Source organism: Spea bombifrons, chromosome 3 (genome assembly GCF_027358695.1).
Source record: "Spea bombifrons isolate aSpeBom1 chromosome 3, aSpeBom1.2.pri, whole genome shotgun sequence".
In the NCBI taxonomy this organism is placed as follows: Eukaryota; Metazoa; Chordata; class Amphibia; order Anura; family Pelobatidae; genus Spea; species Spea bombifrons.
In genome coordinates this window covers 8,433,932-8,453,490 of record NC_071089.1, presented here as the reverse complement: position 1 = coordinate 8,453,490, position 19,559 = coordinate 8,433,932, and positions in this window count along the sequence as shown.

Sequence of the window (19,559 nt, the reverse complement as noted above, 5' to 3'; positions counted from 1 at the left end):
TCCTCGAGCAGATTAATGACTCCGCTCATCATACTTATTTCACTACAATACCACCTACGTCTGCTTTCAATAAATACTATTTTCCTCCCTTTTTGGCTAAAAGTACACAGCACTTTCGGAAACTGTTTTGTACAGCGTATTGCAACTGATTTTTAATATTTGTTTATTTACTTTTAATGCTTCTAACCAATTTCAGCTCGTGTTTCCCTTAAAAAAAAATTATGCCGGCAGCATTATTACGAAGCGGAGTGCTGTTACCGCGTGTTTATTTGCATTAACAATTCTCACTTCCCTGTAAATGTACTTTTTTAAAAAAAATAATAGACAAATAAATGGAAATCTGGGAAATCTGTGCTTCATTTTCCTGGTTTTATATTATTAGTGTGTACATATCAGTAAAGTGACTTTTCTTTCTTTGTTTCTTCTCTCTCTCGCTCTCTCTCTCTCTATGATGGTCTACCTTTTTCTACCTCTTTTCTCTCTATATTATTATTCCCTCCCACTCACTCACTCTCTTTCTTTCTTTCTTTCTTTTCTCCCCGACTCTCTACCTTTAACTCCCTTCCTTCCTTCCTCCCTCATTCCTCTGTCCCCTCTTCTTTCTTTCATTATTTTTTTGCCTTTCTTTCTTCATCTCTATTTTTCCCTCCATCTCTCTTTTTCACTCCATCACCATTTTCTATCTCTTCTCTTTCTTTCTTTCTTTTTCTTTCTTTCTTTCTTTCTGTTTTTCTCTTTCTTTCTTTCTTTTTTTCTTTTTCTTTCTTTGTTTCTTTCTTTCTTTTTTTCTTTCTTTCTTTTATATGGACACAAGAAAGGGTGAATATCTTAAAAAAGAGGAAGAAAAAAGTGTAGGATAAAGGGGAAAAAAAGAGATGGTAGGGTCAAAAGGACAAAGGAAAGGGTTAAAATAAGAATGGGTTAGGTGGGTCCAGTTGTGTTCTTGGCTGTCGTAACTATCCAGAAACATTAATTATTACTAAACCTATCTATGATTTATCAGCCACAAGGCATACATCGATTAACCAGAAGGAAAATAGCGTCTTCACAGTATAAGATTTAGAGTTCGAAGTGATTCTGTCAGTCGTATGACGATTTCATTCCATTTCTGTTCTTTACTTTTGTATCTAGCGTTTCTTCGCTCGGTTTAGGTAGCTAAGTCTCATCAATATCTTATTCAGGTGTAGCGTGAAAGAGAAAAAGTCTAACAATGCTGGGCTTGTAGCCAAGGCTTTCTCTGACTGACGCTTAACTGAGCAAAGCTTTGCTCCGCTGCGGAGAGGAACCTGCCTGCGCAACAACTAGTAGTGACAGCGAAGGTGCAGTGTAGAATTTTAACAACGCTCCGTCCGCAGCTTGTGTTCACGCGTGTGGAACCGGCGCTTAAACTCCACGCTAAAAGACTTCAGTCTTATTCCAGCTCCTAATTTGCCTTCCACGCAAACCCAAAGGCTGTTCATCAAAGCCGATCATTAGAAGAAATACACAATGGTATCGCACCCGTAATACGTTGCCGACCAAAAGGAGCATTTTTTTTTGTTTTTTTGTCCCCTCGCCGAAGGATGTTTGGGACTATTTGTTGAGATAATAGAAGAATTGATTTGCTGTTGCTTTAACGCGGATTTAATGCATACAGTAAATGAAAAGAGAGCAAAATTATGCAAGAATGAAACCCAAAGGTTATTTGAACTTTTGTCTGCGCTCCAGTGAGGTGCGTTTGCCTTTCCGTTGTGAGCTGATAAGACCGCTCTGTGACTGTGGATTTAAAGGGGCTCCTAAAGCGAGCATACAGTTTAACCCCTTTGTTTCTAGATGCTCGAGAGTTTATGGAATAGATCCTTAGGTCGTCATTACAATTATCACTAGTTTCATGTATCTAAAGGATGACTTTTTTGCACTTTTTGTTTGGCAGTCATTAGAATTGTTTAAAAGTTAACCTCCGGAAAGCTGGCTTTCTAGCATGGATCAATAGCCTGACCTCTCTTAATTTTTCCTTCTCGTCACCTACCTAGAAAGGCTGCCTGAACCAACCAAGAACAATCAGCAACATTAACAGCAGGGCAGAGATAACATAATGGGCACACCTGGAAACTCTCCCGGGTTTTGCCCAGAGTCTCTAGGTGAAGTGCAGCTTCTCCGGGTCTCTGGGTCACCGTGTAGACACGCCTACTCCCCGCCCACTTTCACATTCAGAAAAGGGAGTTTTCCGGGTAGCCAGAGCCTGGATGTTACCAGGTATGATAATGAGGAGGAATAATCTTGGAGATCCGGAGAAAAGGAAGTTTACATAGCTTTCCTTATGGTATACGGGTATGTTTTACATGCATCACTTATATATTGCAGCCGTATTTCAATGCCTCCTAAATGTCCCTCTTAACCAAGCACAGTACCTCAAGACCCAAATCCATCTTTCCTCCCCTGATGTCCCCGTAGGAGCTCAGAATGTTTGCAGGGTATAAGGGTATCACAATGCTCCACAGCCCTAAAGGATACAATATTGTGTATAAATACCACAGAAATGTGTTTAGAGATCAGAATATTTAAAAATAACTTATAGTTTTCAATCTCTATGCCATTACCATCACCAGAGAGCCTAGTTATCAAGGCTGGAGTTGATTTAAACATAGAATTTGATGGCCAATAAGAACCCGTTGGCCCACTTAGTCTGTCCATGAATGGCTACATACCTATGCCTTAATGTGTTAACCTCTACCACTACTGTCGAGAGGCTGTTCCACGTATCTACCACCCACATTTTAATAATGTGATGTAATGTAAAAGGTGTATTTCAGTTCTAGCACCCCCATATATTTCAGCAACTGAAAGTAACACTTCTTAGCATTTTTGGAAACTGTAATTTATTTCTAGGTATACCTGGCGAGCGCTGTGTGTTATCTTCACAGCCAAAAGAGTTACAATAAAAACATTTGTTTCTTTAAACCATGGATCGGACCGGTCATATCTCTGTGATAGGCGGACAATAGCTAAAGTTCTGTCTATATTTGCTTTCTAATCTTGACCATTCAGCATTTATCAACCGCTTTTATAATCAAATACCAGCACAGAATTCAGTCTCCAGGATAACGTTCGCATGCGTCACGCGGCTAGATGGCCTGTTGCGGCCGATTCATTTTCCCGCTGTTCATTAATAAAAAAAAGTTTTTGGTTACAATGTTTTTTAAAAAAAAGTTTACGATACCAAGTCATTTTCTGCAAAGTATTCGGATGTAGCGTTTGCTAATCTCTAATTAATAATAATAATATTAAATAATAATTCTATTTTGTTTATATAGCGCCAACAATTTCTGCAGTGCTTCTTAGAGTCCATATATTCAAGGGGTGTAAAAGAACTAGAACTGAGAGACCGAGACGAATCGATACTTTTGGTTAAAAGAGTTTAATCTCTGGGGTGGGGGGGGCAGCTGTGGAACTACGATTCCCATGATGCCCAGGGAACCTAAGACCTATGTTTAAAAATAAGGGAGCATCTTGGGAGTAGTAGTTCCACTGGAGAATTAATTTGGCTATTGCTAAACTTTTGTGAATACTTGATACAAATATTTGGCAGATTAAAGTGAAAGATAAGAATTCTAAACATAAAAAAATGCAAAATTATATTTTTTTTATGACTTCACCGTCGTAATACAACTAAATGAATTTATTATATTATTGTGCTTGCTGTCCAACAGAATATAATTCAAAAGCAATCATCAACTATGGGATAACTCATAACGTTTCTGATTTACTGCATGTAGCTTATTTTAACCGATAAATCCAACTACAAAGGTTTATTTAATGAAAAAAAAAAGGTGAGTAAAATGTAGGATTTGGGAAAAGATCTACCAGGTGCGGAGATTCTTATAAATAATGAGATTCACTGTAACAGCATTTAATAAGCTTGAACAAAAGCATGTGCTATTGAATACCTTCCAACAGTCGTGGCTTTTGTGAGACAGTCCTAATCTTTTGATATCTCCTCACCAGCCCAGACGAGATTAAATATCTATGGAGGTCTGCTGCAGGATATCAATGCAACTCCCACTTTGCCTAATTCTGACAAAGGAGACATGGGCAGTTGGTCATGGCTTCCCTTCCCCCCACTTCCTGGGCCATCACCACCTCCACACCTGGGAACTCTTCAGGTTTCGGCCCAGAGACTCCGGGTGATGTGCTGCTTCTCTAGGTCTCCGGGTCACTGCCTGGTGGCAGAGTTGCGGCACGCCCCACTTCCCGCCCACTTCCCCTCCAACAATGGTGTGTGTCAGCGAGACTGCCTGCAGCGTCAACGAGACCGCCCATCAATGTCAGCGGGACTTCCCACACGCATCCTGCTAGGGGGGCTCTGGGTGGCTGGCGCCAGAAAGGTGTGCAATTTGGGGCACACTATTGTCTTTTTGTTCTACGGTACTTTAAAATGCAAGCTGCACATTTAGTGTTAAACTAGGGGGGTAAACCTATAGACTTTAGGAAAGGAGAGGGGCATTAGAACACAGCGGGTCATATAAAAACTGTAAAGGCGAGGGTTAAAGGCCACATCTAGTTTTCCGCTAACATTAGAATCATGTATCTATGCCATAGAGAAATACCGCCATAAATAATTCCCGCTCATTATGCACCTGATTGGAGCTCATGCCTCTAGTAACGGGAGCTCCTTCGAGTGTTAAATGTGGTTTTGATAATTGAAAACTATCTCAATAAACGCGGCAGATAAACAGCTAAACTCCTGCAAGGCGGAATTTTAACGTGTCTGTTTGCCGCTGTCTGCGAGAGCAAAGAAGTGTAAACGGTTACAGCCGACGCAAGCAAAGAAGGCCGTAGCCTTTGTCTCTTCCACGCTCCGTCTGATTCACAGGCTAACGTGAAGCAATTAGTCTAATTAATATGAAACAATGAGCTGTATTACCACTTATCAAATTGATTGTTCCCCAATCAAAACAAAACAGGCCAGCCTTTTGATGTAATTTCAAGAGATGATTTGAAATGTCATGTTACTGCAAGTCAATTACCTTTTGACTGGAGTCACGGTTAGCAGAATACATAATTGGCACAAATTTGGGAAGGCTGCTTACTGCTGCTGGTATGCTAATTATCTGTCTTTTGTCATAAAATGAAAAGGTTTTAATAAATGCTGAGAAATGGGTATTTTGCATTTGTACCGTTGTATACTAGGATCTGCTGGTCTGGAAAGTTTATTTTGGGGAAGATTAAAATCTTTTACACTTGCAAAGAGGTTTAAAGGGCAGCACCCTTGGTCCCACTGTCTCTTTTGTCCTCTAAGGTTGGGTCACCAGATGAATCTTTTAATGTGGGCCACATAAAAGGCTGAAATCCAGGGCAGTTCTGTTTTTAATGCAATATTGCAGTGCTCTTTTTACAAGTTTAATAAGTGAAAGGTAAGATTGGGTTTGTTTACAATAAGTCATTATTTCAAGGACTCCAAATGACCAAAGCCGGAACCTTTTGGTGTAGGAAATGAGGTTATAAGCATAGCTAGGAGTCAGGGTTTTGCCAATAGGTTTACAGGCACAATCCAAACATCATAAGCACTTTAACACAGATGATAAGTGAGAAGTCCCTTTAAATCTACGTGGTGTGCTGCAGAATACCCCATTTGCCTTTGCCTGTCTTCCATTAACAGCTCTGGCTCGGCCAACCCTTCAGACGGAGCGCTCTCGAGCCACTGATTGGCTGCTTCAGACAGCCAATCAGTGGTGCAGAACTTCAGGACTTGGAAGCTGCAGTGCCCTTTTCCAATTTGGACAATGCATATAAATGAACCCACAACATATCTCCATACGCATTGTGTGTTCATCGGGTTATTTAAGTAACTGAAGGATTTAGAAGAAGAAGAATTCATTTTTCTTCATTTTATTTGTCAACCTAGTTTCTGATATTTCTACATATATTAGGATGGCTTTTAGGGCTGTAGAACACTGATACCACGCAACCATTCTAGGCTCATAGAAAAGTGGATCATCAGGGGAGGAAAATGGGGCATGTGGATCTAGGTTCCAAAGTGTAAGGGGGGCTACCATTTCAGCAAATATGCAGCTGCTTAGATGCCCCACCATTCATCATGCCCCCATTAGAAGAGAGATTAAATCTTTATTGCAGAAGAGCATCTTAGTTTTATTACTTAAATTCACAGACATCGGTGACACTGAAATCTTTGAAGAGGGTCTTTATAAATAAGATTTGACTATTTTCTTGACAATTTATTCTAGTATTTCTGTGATCTGGATTAAGAAGTTGAGCTCCAAACTGTTTTGTCCTGAGAATGAATTTGCGGAAGAGTGATGGAGCGGAGACAGAGGAAGGAAGAACTGTTAAATTTGTGTTGGAGATATAATGTGGTTAATGAGCAGCCACTACCACATCAGCCAGACATCATAAATTATAACAAATTCCATTCTCTCCATATTTAAATATGTATAATATAAACCGCACTGACACTGATACAGTAACGAGACACCAGCGCCTGTCTATCTCATTGCATCCTCGTCCATCTGCTCCAAGATTTCATTTCTGTCCTTTATTTGTAAATAATGCATCGCAAAATCTAGATGCTCCGGAACAGCCAAGGAATTTATGATGATGATGATGATGACTACATGCTTTAATAGAAAGCTTCTGCAACATATCAAGCTGGTGATTCACAGGGGTACCAAGAATATCTGTGTCTTCTTCAGCCCAAATTTCAATTGGTGCCTACCCTATCCTACCCTATGGCTATACAAGTCTGGCCCTACAGTTTATAACATCCCCCATAAGCAAAGCCTATAAAGTAGAGCCATTGCCAACTTACAAGGACGAGTAACTGCTTATTGAAGGATACAGTTAAAAAAGAAAACAAGGAGGTACCCCACATTTAATGTCCCAGACACCCTCTATAAAAACAATGCACGGAAAACAGCTGGCAGTCCGGCAATGGGGCAAATGCATATGGCGGATTCCGCAGAACGGAAGCCGACACCACGTTAATTTAAAGGGACCTCACAATTATCATACACATCATGCACATGATGGCTGGAGTGTCCCTTTAAGTTGTTGGCAATGCAATAAATTCTCCTCCGCAGTTGAGCCCTTGAAAGCCTCTAATTGAAATAAACACAAAACCAGCCACTTACAGCGAATAAATGTTTACGGGGAGACAAAGTAGTGAAACAAAAGAGAAATATGCTGCCATAAGCTCTATCTGACAAGGTGTTGAGCACGGAAGCCCAGGGGAACGGAGGTCTTCTCACTGCGAACATTAGACAAGAGCATTCGCTGAGGACACAGCGGGAATGTGCGGGGACATGGCGTGAGCAATCCCAACAGACGCACCACTGAAATGTCACTCAGACGCTCGGCCCGGGCCACCTCTCGCGGTGCTCAACATCTCTGCATGTCAGAACAAATTGGGCGATCCTCAAATCTTTCTCCCTCTCCTTGACGTCAACCTGGGGAGTGCGGCGAGTGAAGTGAAGGCGAGGGAGCGGGATGCGATAGCTCAGTTCACATGAAAGCACAGAGATAGAAGGCAGAGAATACTGATACTGTCAATACTCACAGAGCCAGCGGGATGCCGCGGACCTTCTTGCCTCCCTTTTTTTGATTGTACTGGGTAATTTTGTCTTTTTTAGAAGAGCCCTCAGGCATGATGAAAACCATAATGAACACACAGCATTTAATTACGAATCCATTAAAACCTAATATATTTCTCAGACCCTCTCTAAAATTTCGCCAGCTGTGATAAATAAAGGTAGAATCATTTTTAATATTGTGCAAGAGAAAGAAAAGGCGCTTGGTGTGTGTCATGTTTCAACACCCTGGATATGTGGATGCTTTATTATTAATAAAGAATAATTTTCTATATTGGTGTATATCATTTTATCTATTAAGTAGACATAAATGAAAAAAAAAATAATCCCTAAAAAAGAATTAAATACGTCCGATCTTACATTGAATCACGCCAGACTACGGCCCCAAGGCCATACAGGGCACCAAATGCTTATACTTGTATTTATTATATGTTATATTGTACTGTAGTGTTTGTTTTTGGTATTATATATTATATTAGCAGCATCGCATACAGTATTTTGTATTACAAGCACTTGTAACCTAAAGCTAGACCAGACTTTGTGATATCACGCCGTAATATAAGAGACACAGAACGTTGTGAGCATCCCTGCTGTATATTCTGTTCTACACACGGTATCTAACAGCTCCTTGCAAAGACGTCTCACTTCACTGGACCACGGTAGACTTTAATCCATGAAATTAACGATTTAATTGAGTGTGTCACTTCCATCCATTACCCGTGTTGTGAATAATAATAATGGCTTCCTGGGTCATGCCAGCAACTACAGAGAAAGTGTGACATGCTAGGTGCCGCGCGCTTCAGCTCTCATCATGCTGAGCCAAAGCCGTGAACAGGAATAATGAGTGTGACGCTGCTCTGGGCTACCATTCCCATCATCTTACATCGTGCTAGTGTCTGTACTATTGGGATTTATGTTGAATATTAGCAGTAATTGATGTTTCCATCCATTGTAGAAAACAAAGAGGTTGCTTGTGATATCTCAGTAAGCAGGGCTGGACTGGGTGGCCCTGGCGCTTTAAGGCCATCACCTGCCAAATTGGTGACTGCACACTGCAGGACCCGATCTGCTGCTGGAGCAACAGTATCAGTGAATATGTGGCCCTACTTGCCCAGTGTCCCAGATGGGCATCTTGCGCGGGTCAGTAATTTATTCCTGCCAGTGTTTCAAACAGATGAGACAGACTCCTTGGACTGGAACCACTAATTTTTTGTACAGTCAGATTGTAATACTTATTGTTAGACTTCGTGGTGGGAAAAATCTTCATATTTCGTTTAATCTTCGTCCGTTCCTGTGTTCGGTTCAGGCGGATATTCATGTACATTCTTCGTGTTTGTTTTTTTTCTTCGTTTTTTTTTTAGAAGGGGTTAATATGGGGTTAACGCGGTACACAGCAGCTTTGGCGCCAGGATTTTAAAGGTCCGTACGAGCAACTCTATTGGTCGCTGACAGGGGCCTCCTCTGCCATGAACCAATGAAGTGCAGCTGCTCTTCATTGGTTGATGTCAGACAAGCCCCTTGCTGGCAACCAATAGAGTCGCTTGTATGGACTTTTAAAATCGGCCTGGGGAGACTACTGGTCTCCCCGCTCCAGCAGTTAAAGGTCCGTCCGTGCGAGCGACTCTATTGGTCCACATTGTTCTGTGGTATTAGCATGTAAAAGGGGTGAAGACTTCGCAGGCTATTTCTAAAGGACAATTCTGACGCAAAGTTCAGAAAGTGGTCTTATCACCATAGCAACCAATAGCAACCAATAAAAAGCGTAAGCGTATGTATGGTTGCTTTAGTTAGAAGATAACCCGTTATTTATAATTAACCCCCACGGTTAGCCTATAGAGATAGAAGACGTTGAGCCAGCCCTCGTCCATCTTAGCTGTATAGTAGAATTCACTCCATGCAAGACTTGTCAGAAAGATGTATTGCATTATTGCATATTCCTTTAAACATTGGAAAGCCATAGCCTCATAGATAACAATTGCCCCTGGGCCCCTCCAGGTCTTCACAAAGGGGCGGACCAGAAATGTGCTTCTCTTTCTAAAACAAGGACATTTCTAAGTGACCCCAAACTTCTGAACAGTAGCGAATATATATATATATATATATATGTATATATATTGTACATACACACACGCTGTATATATATACATATATTAATCAATTTCATTTATATTTACTCTGTGATCACAAAACTGAGGATTTCGAGAGGGTACCCTCAGGCAAATTGGAAACACACCTTCAGCAGTTTAAGTACATGAACAAAATATGCAACGTTATGCATAAAACAAATTCATTATTTAATAGCAGAATCCCCTGCCTTACCTTTTTAATCAAAGAAATGTCAGCTAGCGTCTTTCATGAAAAAAAAAGCCATCTTGGGTAACACGCAACATTCATACATTGACACGAAGAAGAAATATATAAATTCATTATAAATGGCAATAATATTAAAAAACACGTAGGTCAAGTAGCCTTAGACTTATTATAAATAACAGTACTTAATTAATCGTAGCTATAGATTTGTTTTAACCCAACTTTAGAGTTTAGCATTGTTAACCCTTTGAGTAACAAGGATCTTTAATGTTGCTCTGGAGCTCCCTAGCACTGACAGGGTTAAAGCACATAATGGAAATCTTATAATTCAGTGAAATAAAAAGTTAATAGATAGAAGAGTGACCTTTTTTCCTGTAAAAGGGATGGATAGTGGGAGGGAACGGTTGATGAGGGTTTCTGGAATCCTATCTGCGATGCCCATGCAGGAGACGTACAATTGTAATGCGCTTGGTATAATCTATTCACTGTTATGACGGTGATCAATCAAGCATTCTTTCAGGAAGTGTTAATCCAGGTTAAGGCAGAAAAAATTAGTTCATTGCGCCACAAACTCGACATTTCACTTTTTCAGCAATATTAATGATAAATGGCGACTGCCATCAGACTAACTTGGTTTACCGAAATCCTGGACCTGATCTACGTCAAATATGAATTTTAAACATGTCTGGAAAAGTTGATTATGGCGAAAAGGTAAACACAATTTACCCCATTTAGGATGACATTTTTTATTATATTTAAGATTAAACAATGTAAAAAAATTAGTACTGTTTGTGGATTTTTTTTTTCTTCAAAGTTATTTAATACCAGCCAGTATTGCTATGACAACTATTAATACTGCATATTAACGATGTGAACATGTATTCGTGGGTTGTCTCCCAGGTCATATGCTCCTCATGGGAGGGGATGAAGCTGTGTCAGGGAGGTAGGCTAGCCATGCACAATGGTAGACCATACAGCCAATAAGCAGGATAGAGGGATAGAGAGATAAGAAGAAGCTGGATAGAAGGAGGGAGGAACCATAGATCAAAGGCCTAGTGACCGGCTGTGATACCCACATACAGCCTATGGGTTTTCTACGGTTGGGATATCATCTGACCCTGACATTTTACAGCAATAGCAACTTCTTTTCCTGTCATCTTGGATTATTTCTGCCACTTTGGCCCCTTCATATATTAAATGCTTTATTGATATGATTCCTACAGGTTATAGGCAAAGAAGCAAGGACTATATTGTATTCTGATAGAAAAGTATTTCTAATTAACACAGTATATTCAAAGATGTTTATATAAGTATAACTTAATAAACAAATTTTGTTTGAAAATATGATTTACCATTAGAATTCTGGGAACATTTCTGGGGCCACAGAAACCAGGGGTAATCATCTTAGGAAGATGTCATCTGCTTTTGTTTGGCTACACAGAGTGTCCCCTCTTCTGGGGGTGTGGCTTCACTCAGGGGCAGGGCTAGTCTTGTGTAGGGACATGGCTAGCTCCAGTTAGTGGGTGGGGAGTAGGTAATAATGGGTGGAGAATTGGCAGAACCTAGAGGGGGATCAGGCATGACTTAACGCCAATCCCCTGCTCAGAGGCTGAAAAAACAGACCCCCCTGACAAGGGAAACGGAGCCTCACCAGGAGACTCTGGGTCAAAGCAGGTGGCTTCCAACTTATAGACACCCGTCCCTAACTACCCGAAGGCTGAAAAATGGCAGCTCTTTTTGGGTCACGCTGGGACATGAAAAAAAGGTTGACCTCAGTGCGAGTTTTGGTCTCAGCAATGGAATCGCAAACACGCAGAGATCTGAGAGCATCTCCCACCGAGAATGATTGTTAATAATATCGGAATACATCATGCTCCCCTTTGCATTATGTACTGTGGTCTAAAAACATGCCATATTCGTGTGCTAATATCAAGAATTGTGGTCATTTAACTCACCTCATAAATGCAGACTTAATAACAGGTATTGATCCTTATGTTCCAGGAAGAGCTACAGAGGCGAGCTCTGAGAGATAATGCTTTCCTGACCATAAATACAGAAATACAGGCACTTCTTGAAAGCATAGCCTGCATTTAAAAAAGCAGCCGGCTGATTCGGGTCCTTAACTTATAATAATACTATTATCCTTGCCAGTATTACATTTTTATTATTATTATGCCACGGCTTTATTTACAGAAAATGCCAATAATAATAATAATATAATAGTAAAAATAAAAAGAATAAAAAACAAGAATAATAATAATAAAAAATATTATAAATAATAATAATAAAAATAGGCTTTCGAATAAATATGAAATTGACAGCAGATAATAACCATTTGGCCCTATATCTGCCCAATTTCTACATACTTCAAATTCTCAAACTTTACTTGGACTTTTATCATGTGCCCATATGCCGTGATTTAAATATAGGCGTTCAAAAATAGGCGATAGAAATCCCTTGCAGTAGACACAGTATCTAAACAAACCCGTATTTTCAGTATAACGGACCCAGCGTGCATTGAGTTATCAGCCTATCCATCCTTAGCACACATTCTCATTTTTAATTTAAAATCATCCTGGTTATTATTCTTTGTGCAGCTGTCCATCTAACACTGCTAAATTGACCCTATCTCATCAACAGTTTAAATCAAAAGCTAATTTCCACACCTTTTTGTCCGACACAGTAAATACAGTTCCTAATCAACACAACTCACAGCTCCTGAAACGGCAGGGAAAAAAATGTCTTCGGCGGAAGGCAAGATTCTCAACCCATTCGGTGACAATGAATGATACATAGATATTTAAGAATTTATAGGTGCAATTATAAAAGAGACAGATGGATGTGTACCGCATCAGACTCTCATTAGAGGCTTCCACAAAGGCTATTGATATTTGGGATCACCCATGTCCTACCAATAACCATCGCATTACACTCTCGGAATAAAACGGGTCCAAATTAAAGGGACAGTAAGGTCACATTCCGAAAGGACTATTCATTTATGAGAGGTCTAATGTTCCCCGTATCTCCTATGCTTTGTAGAATATTTTGGTGTGAAACGTGCTGCATTCTGTTTATACTAATCGACTTATAAACCAATTCCTTGCTGGTTTTATACACATTATAGGGCTGCTGAACCCTATGATACATGGATACCCAGCAAGCATTCTGAACCTCTCTAACAGAGGGACATTGGGGAAGAATGAGGGACACGGGGGTCCCAACGAGGGACTTATATTCTTTAACAGTGAAACTTGAGAGATATGGTATAGCTGTTGCCAGGTCTTTTCCTACTGGGGTGGGAAAAACATCACGTACGTGAAATCGCAAGAGCCTGGCATTGCCTTGTGGTGACTTTCCAGAAACCAGGGCTGTTGTTGGGTTCCAAAAAAGATCTGGGGTAAAGCCCAAAAACAAAAAATGCTGTACTTACCTTTCCTGTTATTCTGTATCTATGTATGTAAAAGTACATATTATTTAATAAATTATTACCTAAAATAAAAGCACAAGTGATATTCTTTAGGCCCAATATACCTTTATCCTGTTGCTTTTTTACTTACTTTAGCGCTTGTGGCTTCCCTTCTCATATCAAAGCATGGCATTTGTATCATGGGCAGCCTGCAGGAGTACCCTAGTGTCCCTGTCACTGCAGTGTCCTGTGCCCCTGGAAGTGGGGGCAGTAAAATATGCCACCCCCTCTATAGATTGGTGACAATAGGTGCTCTAAAACCCACTCATTCCAATACACTAGCACCATACACTAACACACACTCACTCTAACCCCATCGACATACATACACACACACACGCTCTCTCTTCCAGGTACCACACACCCCTGACACTCGGCACATGCTGACACACATATGCTGACACCCTACACTAACACCCGCATACACACACTCTAACACCATATGCCGACATTCACTACACTTACTGTACCTTTTGTGTCTATACATCTACTGCACTTACTGGACCTCCTTATGTGACACCTATAACACTTACCGGATTTACCTAATTAGATGAAAATAACAAAAGGACATTTGTCACAGCGAAGAAACCGAGTCTTCCAGTCGCTAGACCAGCATATTAACCAATTTCCCAGACTCTCACCCCAGGAAATTGGAGTGCTTGTCATAAGAGGTTCCTTCCTCAATATGTGGGTATTGATGTGACTTATGGGGGCATTCTGCCCACGGAACACTCCATCCAATGCCTTTTTTTGACATGTACATGGGATATGGTTGTAACACGGGTGTTGTGGTTCTTTTGGCCAATTTGTGGCTGCTGGCAGCTATGAACTACTCTATATGTAGTTCATATGGCAGCATGTAGTTCCTTTGGCAGCATTTATAATACTATTCTAAAGAATATCATGGAGCAAGGTCAAAGGTCAAAGGTTCAACGCACGTTGAACCGAGTATTAATACAGATTGTGTCATGGAAATAATACCCCTCTTATGAAGAGTCCAGGGTAAATAGGAGCACATGGTCATCATATAATCATAATAATAATAGCAGAGAGATTAGGAACAAGAGCAATTTTTCTTCAGCAGCAAAGTAGATTTAGAGTACTTCCAATAGCAACTTGTACTGAAACGCACCGTAAATAAGCTTATATGATACAAATATTACGTGGGCTACTCGGAAACTACAAGGTCCCTAATCATGTTTAGGGATTACCTTACAGATCAGGGACATTTCATTTCCATTGAACCCAGGGATTACTGTGAAGAAACATCTAATATCCCTTTTTTTAATTTCATGCATTTTTTATTTACCTTTAATGATGCTGTATATATTCATCATCCTGAAATATTAAAATGGCCTGCAAAAAAAAAAAAAAAAAGTAATAAATGGGTGGAAAATTTAAGGTACGGGAATGCAACGGCACGCAAATCATACACTATCAAGTGTTTGATACACATTTAAAATGACTGGCGAGGAAGGTAAAGCCAAATTCCTGGCAGATTTCTGAAGCGCAAAGTCACAATAAGGAGATCAGCAGAACAGACTGAAATAATAGAATATTCATCCCTCTAATCCATATGCAATTCTTTAGGCCTTTTTTTTCGACAATGCATATGAGGTCTGTCTGCTCCCGGTATTTAACTCTTTAGAGCCTACAGGGATGGCAGATCAATCTCTGTCCGATAAAGTGTGTCTGGAAACAGGTGCTATTACTGTGCACTATATGGACAAAAGTATTGGGACACCTGACCATTACACCAACAGGGACGTTTATGACATTGCATTCTTAATTCACAGACATTAATATGAAGTTGGTCCCCCCTTAGGAACCATAACAGCTTCCACTCTTCTGGGAAGGTAAACCCATTCAAGACATGGTTGGATGGGTTTGGAGTGGAAGAACTTGACCGGCCTGACCTCAACCCCATCGAACACATTTGGGATGAACTGGAACAGAGATTGTGAGCCAGGCCTTCTTACCCAACATCAGCACCTGACCTTGCAAATGCTCTACTGGATGAATGGGCAAAACTTCCCACAGGAACTCTCCAAAATCTTGTGGAAAGCCTTCCCAGAAGAGTGGAAGCCGTTATAGCTGCAAAGAGGGGACCAACTTCATATTAATGTCTATGTATTTGGAATGTGATGTCATAAAAGCCCCTGTTGGTGTAATGGCCAGGTGTCCCAATACTTTTGTCCATATAGTGTATCTGCATGCTTGCATTGCTGTCTCAGTGAATAAATCCTTATCTAGGAGGGACAGTCCCTTTTTCTCCCCCTGATGTCCTTCTTTTCCATGAGCTCATAATGTTTGCCGGCTATGAGTGTCTCACTGTATTCTACAGCCATAAAAGAAACACAAAAGATAGAATCATAAATACAATTGTATAAACAAAGTCCATTATTTATTTCATAAATGTCTTAGTTACAGAATTTGCTATAAACAGGCAAGAATCACATAAAAGTCTCCCCTAAACAAATGTCTATATGCTTTTGTTATTTACGACTACAAAAATATCAAGGAATATATTAGAAATAGCCGGTTACTGTGATACATGTCGATCAGGGGGTGTAATGTAAGTTTTTGGCTATGGGATGTTCATAAATTTACTCCAAAGATGTTGGATTTTAAATCTTTGGGTTGTATCAGGGTTTTTTTTTATAAATTTGGAGGAGAGTTGAAAGGTTCAACAACCTGATATCATTTTGCATTATAAAGGGCTGCCCCAATAAGCATTTCGGTAAAAATGGTTGCCTTGATAATGCATAGTGACTTCTTAAAGTTGGAGCATTCAACGTTACAAATTCTCAAATTAGTGAGTGCACCATTTAGTATTTTGCCAGTGAACAATTCTTTAACATGCGGGGGGAAAGACATAAAAGTGATGTGCCTTAGGGAAAAGCTGCAGCTCCAGAACTCCAGGAGACCACCTTCTTTGGTGGAGCAGTCAATCTGTGGCAGGAAAGCGCTCCTATTGAAATCAATTGGAGAACTTTCTGCACATGAGTACCGGGGTCTCATTAGACCCCCAAGGAACCCTTGCCGACCCAGCGCTGACAGCAGTAACTACACCACATAGAGGCAGCTAGCAGAAGATGAGTTTAGCCGACACATCTTCTGCAAGCCGAGTAGCCAGGGACAGGAGTAAAGAAAATGCATATGAGGGATTCTGCAGAATTCTTCCATGCATTTCCAAGATGGACACCACGAAAATATAAAAGGATCACACGCGCTTTTATGCATGAAAGTGAATATGATGGCTGGAGTGTCCCTCCAACCATCCCAACATTTAATGTCACGATAGTACATTGAGCCAGGTCAACCACAGCATTATTATTTTGGGAATAGACCCATTTTAATGCCCTTTCCTGTGATTCTGAGCGGCAAATAACGATGCAGATATACAAACACACCACCTGCTTTGCAAAGTAGATTTTGAAGGCCCCTGAAACAGTAAAATTACAAAAAAGGCATGAATTTGCACCAAATGAATTATCACCTTTTGTGTAAGAGTCTCCACGGGGGATAATTCCGTCTACCCCTAGTTAAATGATAACAGTAAATAGCTTTACATTTCCATGTCACTAAAAAGTAAAAAATTGCTGTGACTTAATTTTTAGCTGAAATCATTTTACTGTTTTGTGTCAATTAGCAAACACCAAGAGAAACATTGTCCTTTCAACGGATAAACTTGAGAATTTATCAACGATATTAAATAGCAGAAAAAAGGGGATTACTCCATGTTGTTACAAACCACTGGAGAACACTAATGTCACGATAACATGCGCTAAAAGTGAATAAATCAGTTTAAAATACGCAGGTTCTTTGGTTAGGACTTTCCTCCGACCTTTGGTTAGATATATACATATTTCTAATAAAAAGCAAAAAAAGGTATTGGCGGAACGGCTTCATTCGGAAGATAGATTTAATACTTTTACGCTGTGCCCTAGAATGTTTCCAGGCTTATTAAAGTGGTAATTATTATAGCAAAGAGACATTGCTACTTGGCAGGCGATACAGCAAAGGCAATATTGTCAACTTCCTAAACACCATTAGCATATGTACGAGGACAGTTGTAACGTTTTAATAGCGTGTAGTCTTTACGGGCCCGGCTAAAACAAATTAAAAGACGGGTGAGTCAGAGTCAATTAAACTTAGGAATAGCATTGCAAAGGGACATTAACAAAGCAGGGATAGACATGGCAGCTGCTGTGGACTATGACTCCCATCGATCAGAGTGCACGAAGGAAAAGCCCCCCCCCTGATAGCTACTATGTACTGGGACCCCCAAGGAGCTCAGAGGTTATTCCACCTTTGGTAGAACGCTCAGCCAACCAATAGTGGGACGGCGGCAGAGGTCAATATAGCGATGGGATTTAACCCCTTAATGACAAAGTGCATTGTTTTCAATGGGTTTAGGGACCACCCATTGTCCTTAAGGGGTTAAGCATGCATGGGATAGGCATATGTCGAAGACGAGACCAAAGACTCATTGAGGTTTTAGTCTTTACATCAGGAAAAATGGGCAGACTGGAAGGGTTCTTATCGGCCGTCAAATTCTATGATTCCATGGCGACCTATGGCACGTATGTTACTGTGGAGTACAACTCTCACAATGCTCAGCCAGCAAAGTAGGATCAGTCGAGACGCAGCCCGCAGCAGTCTCCAGCAAGCCAGCTGCTCCTCTGGCAAACGGCTGACCTCTATGGGAAACAACTCCCACTATTCTCAGCCAGCCAACAGGTGGGTAACCGGAGTCCTCAGTAAGTCTGACGCTGAATTAAACAGTTGAGATAAAATCCATTTCCTTCCAGAATGTTTTCCGACTGCCCCCGAGCTCTGATTCATCGCAGGGTGCCGGGAATACAAGGCTCGTTTCAAGCGCTCTCAATTCACGGGCAGATTACAGGGCACATTAATAACGCGGCTAATATGAAGTGTTTAGAGGCCTCACGCCGGTGACAAATACGGCTCAGCCAAATTTCCTGACCACTCGGGCCACGGAGGGACAATTTGGTAGATTTCATCAACAGTTCTAATTATGTTCCTGTCAAGTCAAGAACAAAGTAATCCATAACTTGGAGTGGGGGGGCTGCTAGGAGACAGTGGCACGCAAGAGTAAATTATGGGCACGACGCGGGGCCCTCGGTGTTGTTAGTGTGCACAACGCTTGACTAACAAGTGGATTGAGCGTGGAATTTATTTATTAGGGAAAACACAGGCCTCTAGCTCTGGGTTCCTTGTCAGCCGTGTACGAGGAGTTATGAGATACAGGTTCCTCGCGAGTCTTGTTAGTAGAAGCTCACAGGATCATGCGCTGTACGCGCCCGTTTAAATAAAAGGGTTCACTCTATGCTCGGTCCAGCACTCTACCAAAGTAGAAGCTTTTAGCGATTTCTACCCAACTACAGAACTGAGATATATACAGAGAGAGAAAGACAGAGGGTTTCATTCACTAAAGTGCAAAGAAATTCCCTTCTTCACATCTTGCATTAGCAGCCAATTCGCAAATTAGTGAATTTCCAGTTGATTGTGACTTTAGATTTGAGGTGGACGTTTACTTAGAGGATTGAGGGGTAATTTGCGAGTCTCTCCCATTGAATTAAAATACATTTTAAAAATGGGAAACCCTATTAAGCAAGAGGGGACCGGCAATTGCGCCCTTCTTCCCCTTTCCTGCACGATGGAGGGGGGGGATTAAATAACGCCTTTTAATCATCATCCAGTAACGATGATCCCTTAAGCCAGGGGCGTCCAGCCTGCGGCCCTCCAGCTGCTGCAGGGCTACATCTCCCATAATGCTCTTTCAGCTAAGGGGCTGGCTGAGGAGCATGGGAGATGTAGTCCTGCAGCAGCTGGAGGGCCGCAGTTTGGACGCCCCTGCCTTAAGCCCTTGCTTGTCTATACTCAGCCCATAGACAGCAGTCATTCCTAAATGTGGTTAGGAACCTACCATATAAAAGAGAAAGAGGGGGAGATATTAAAGGCATAGTCACTTACATTTTTTTTTTATTATTTAAAATTTCAAGATATATGACAGGAAATCATTGTGATAATTAATCACAGGCAGAAATTCACATACTCAAACCAAACCAAAAAGTGTATATGTGTATGGACAAAAACACACTTTAAAAGCAAACATGCGCACATTGTATCTAAATGTATACATGTGTATCATAAATACATTATTCGATAAGAGT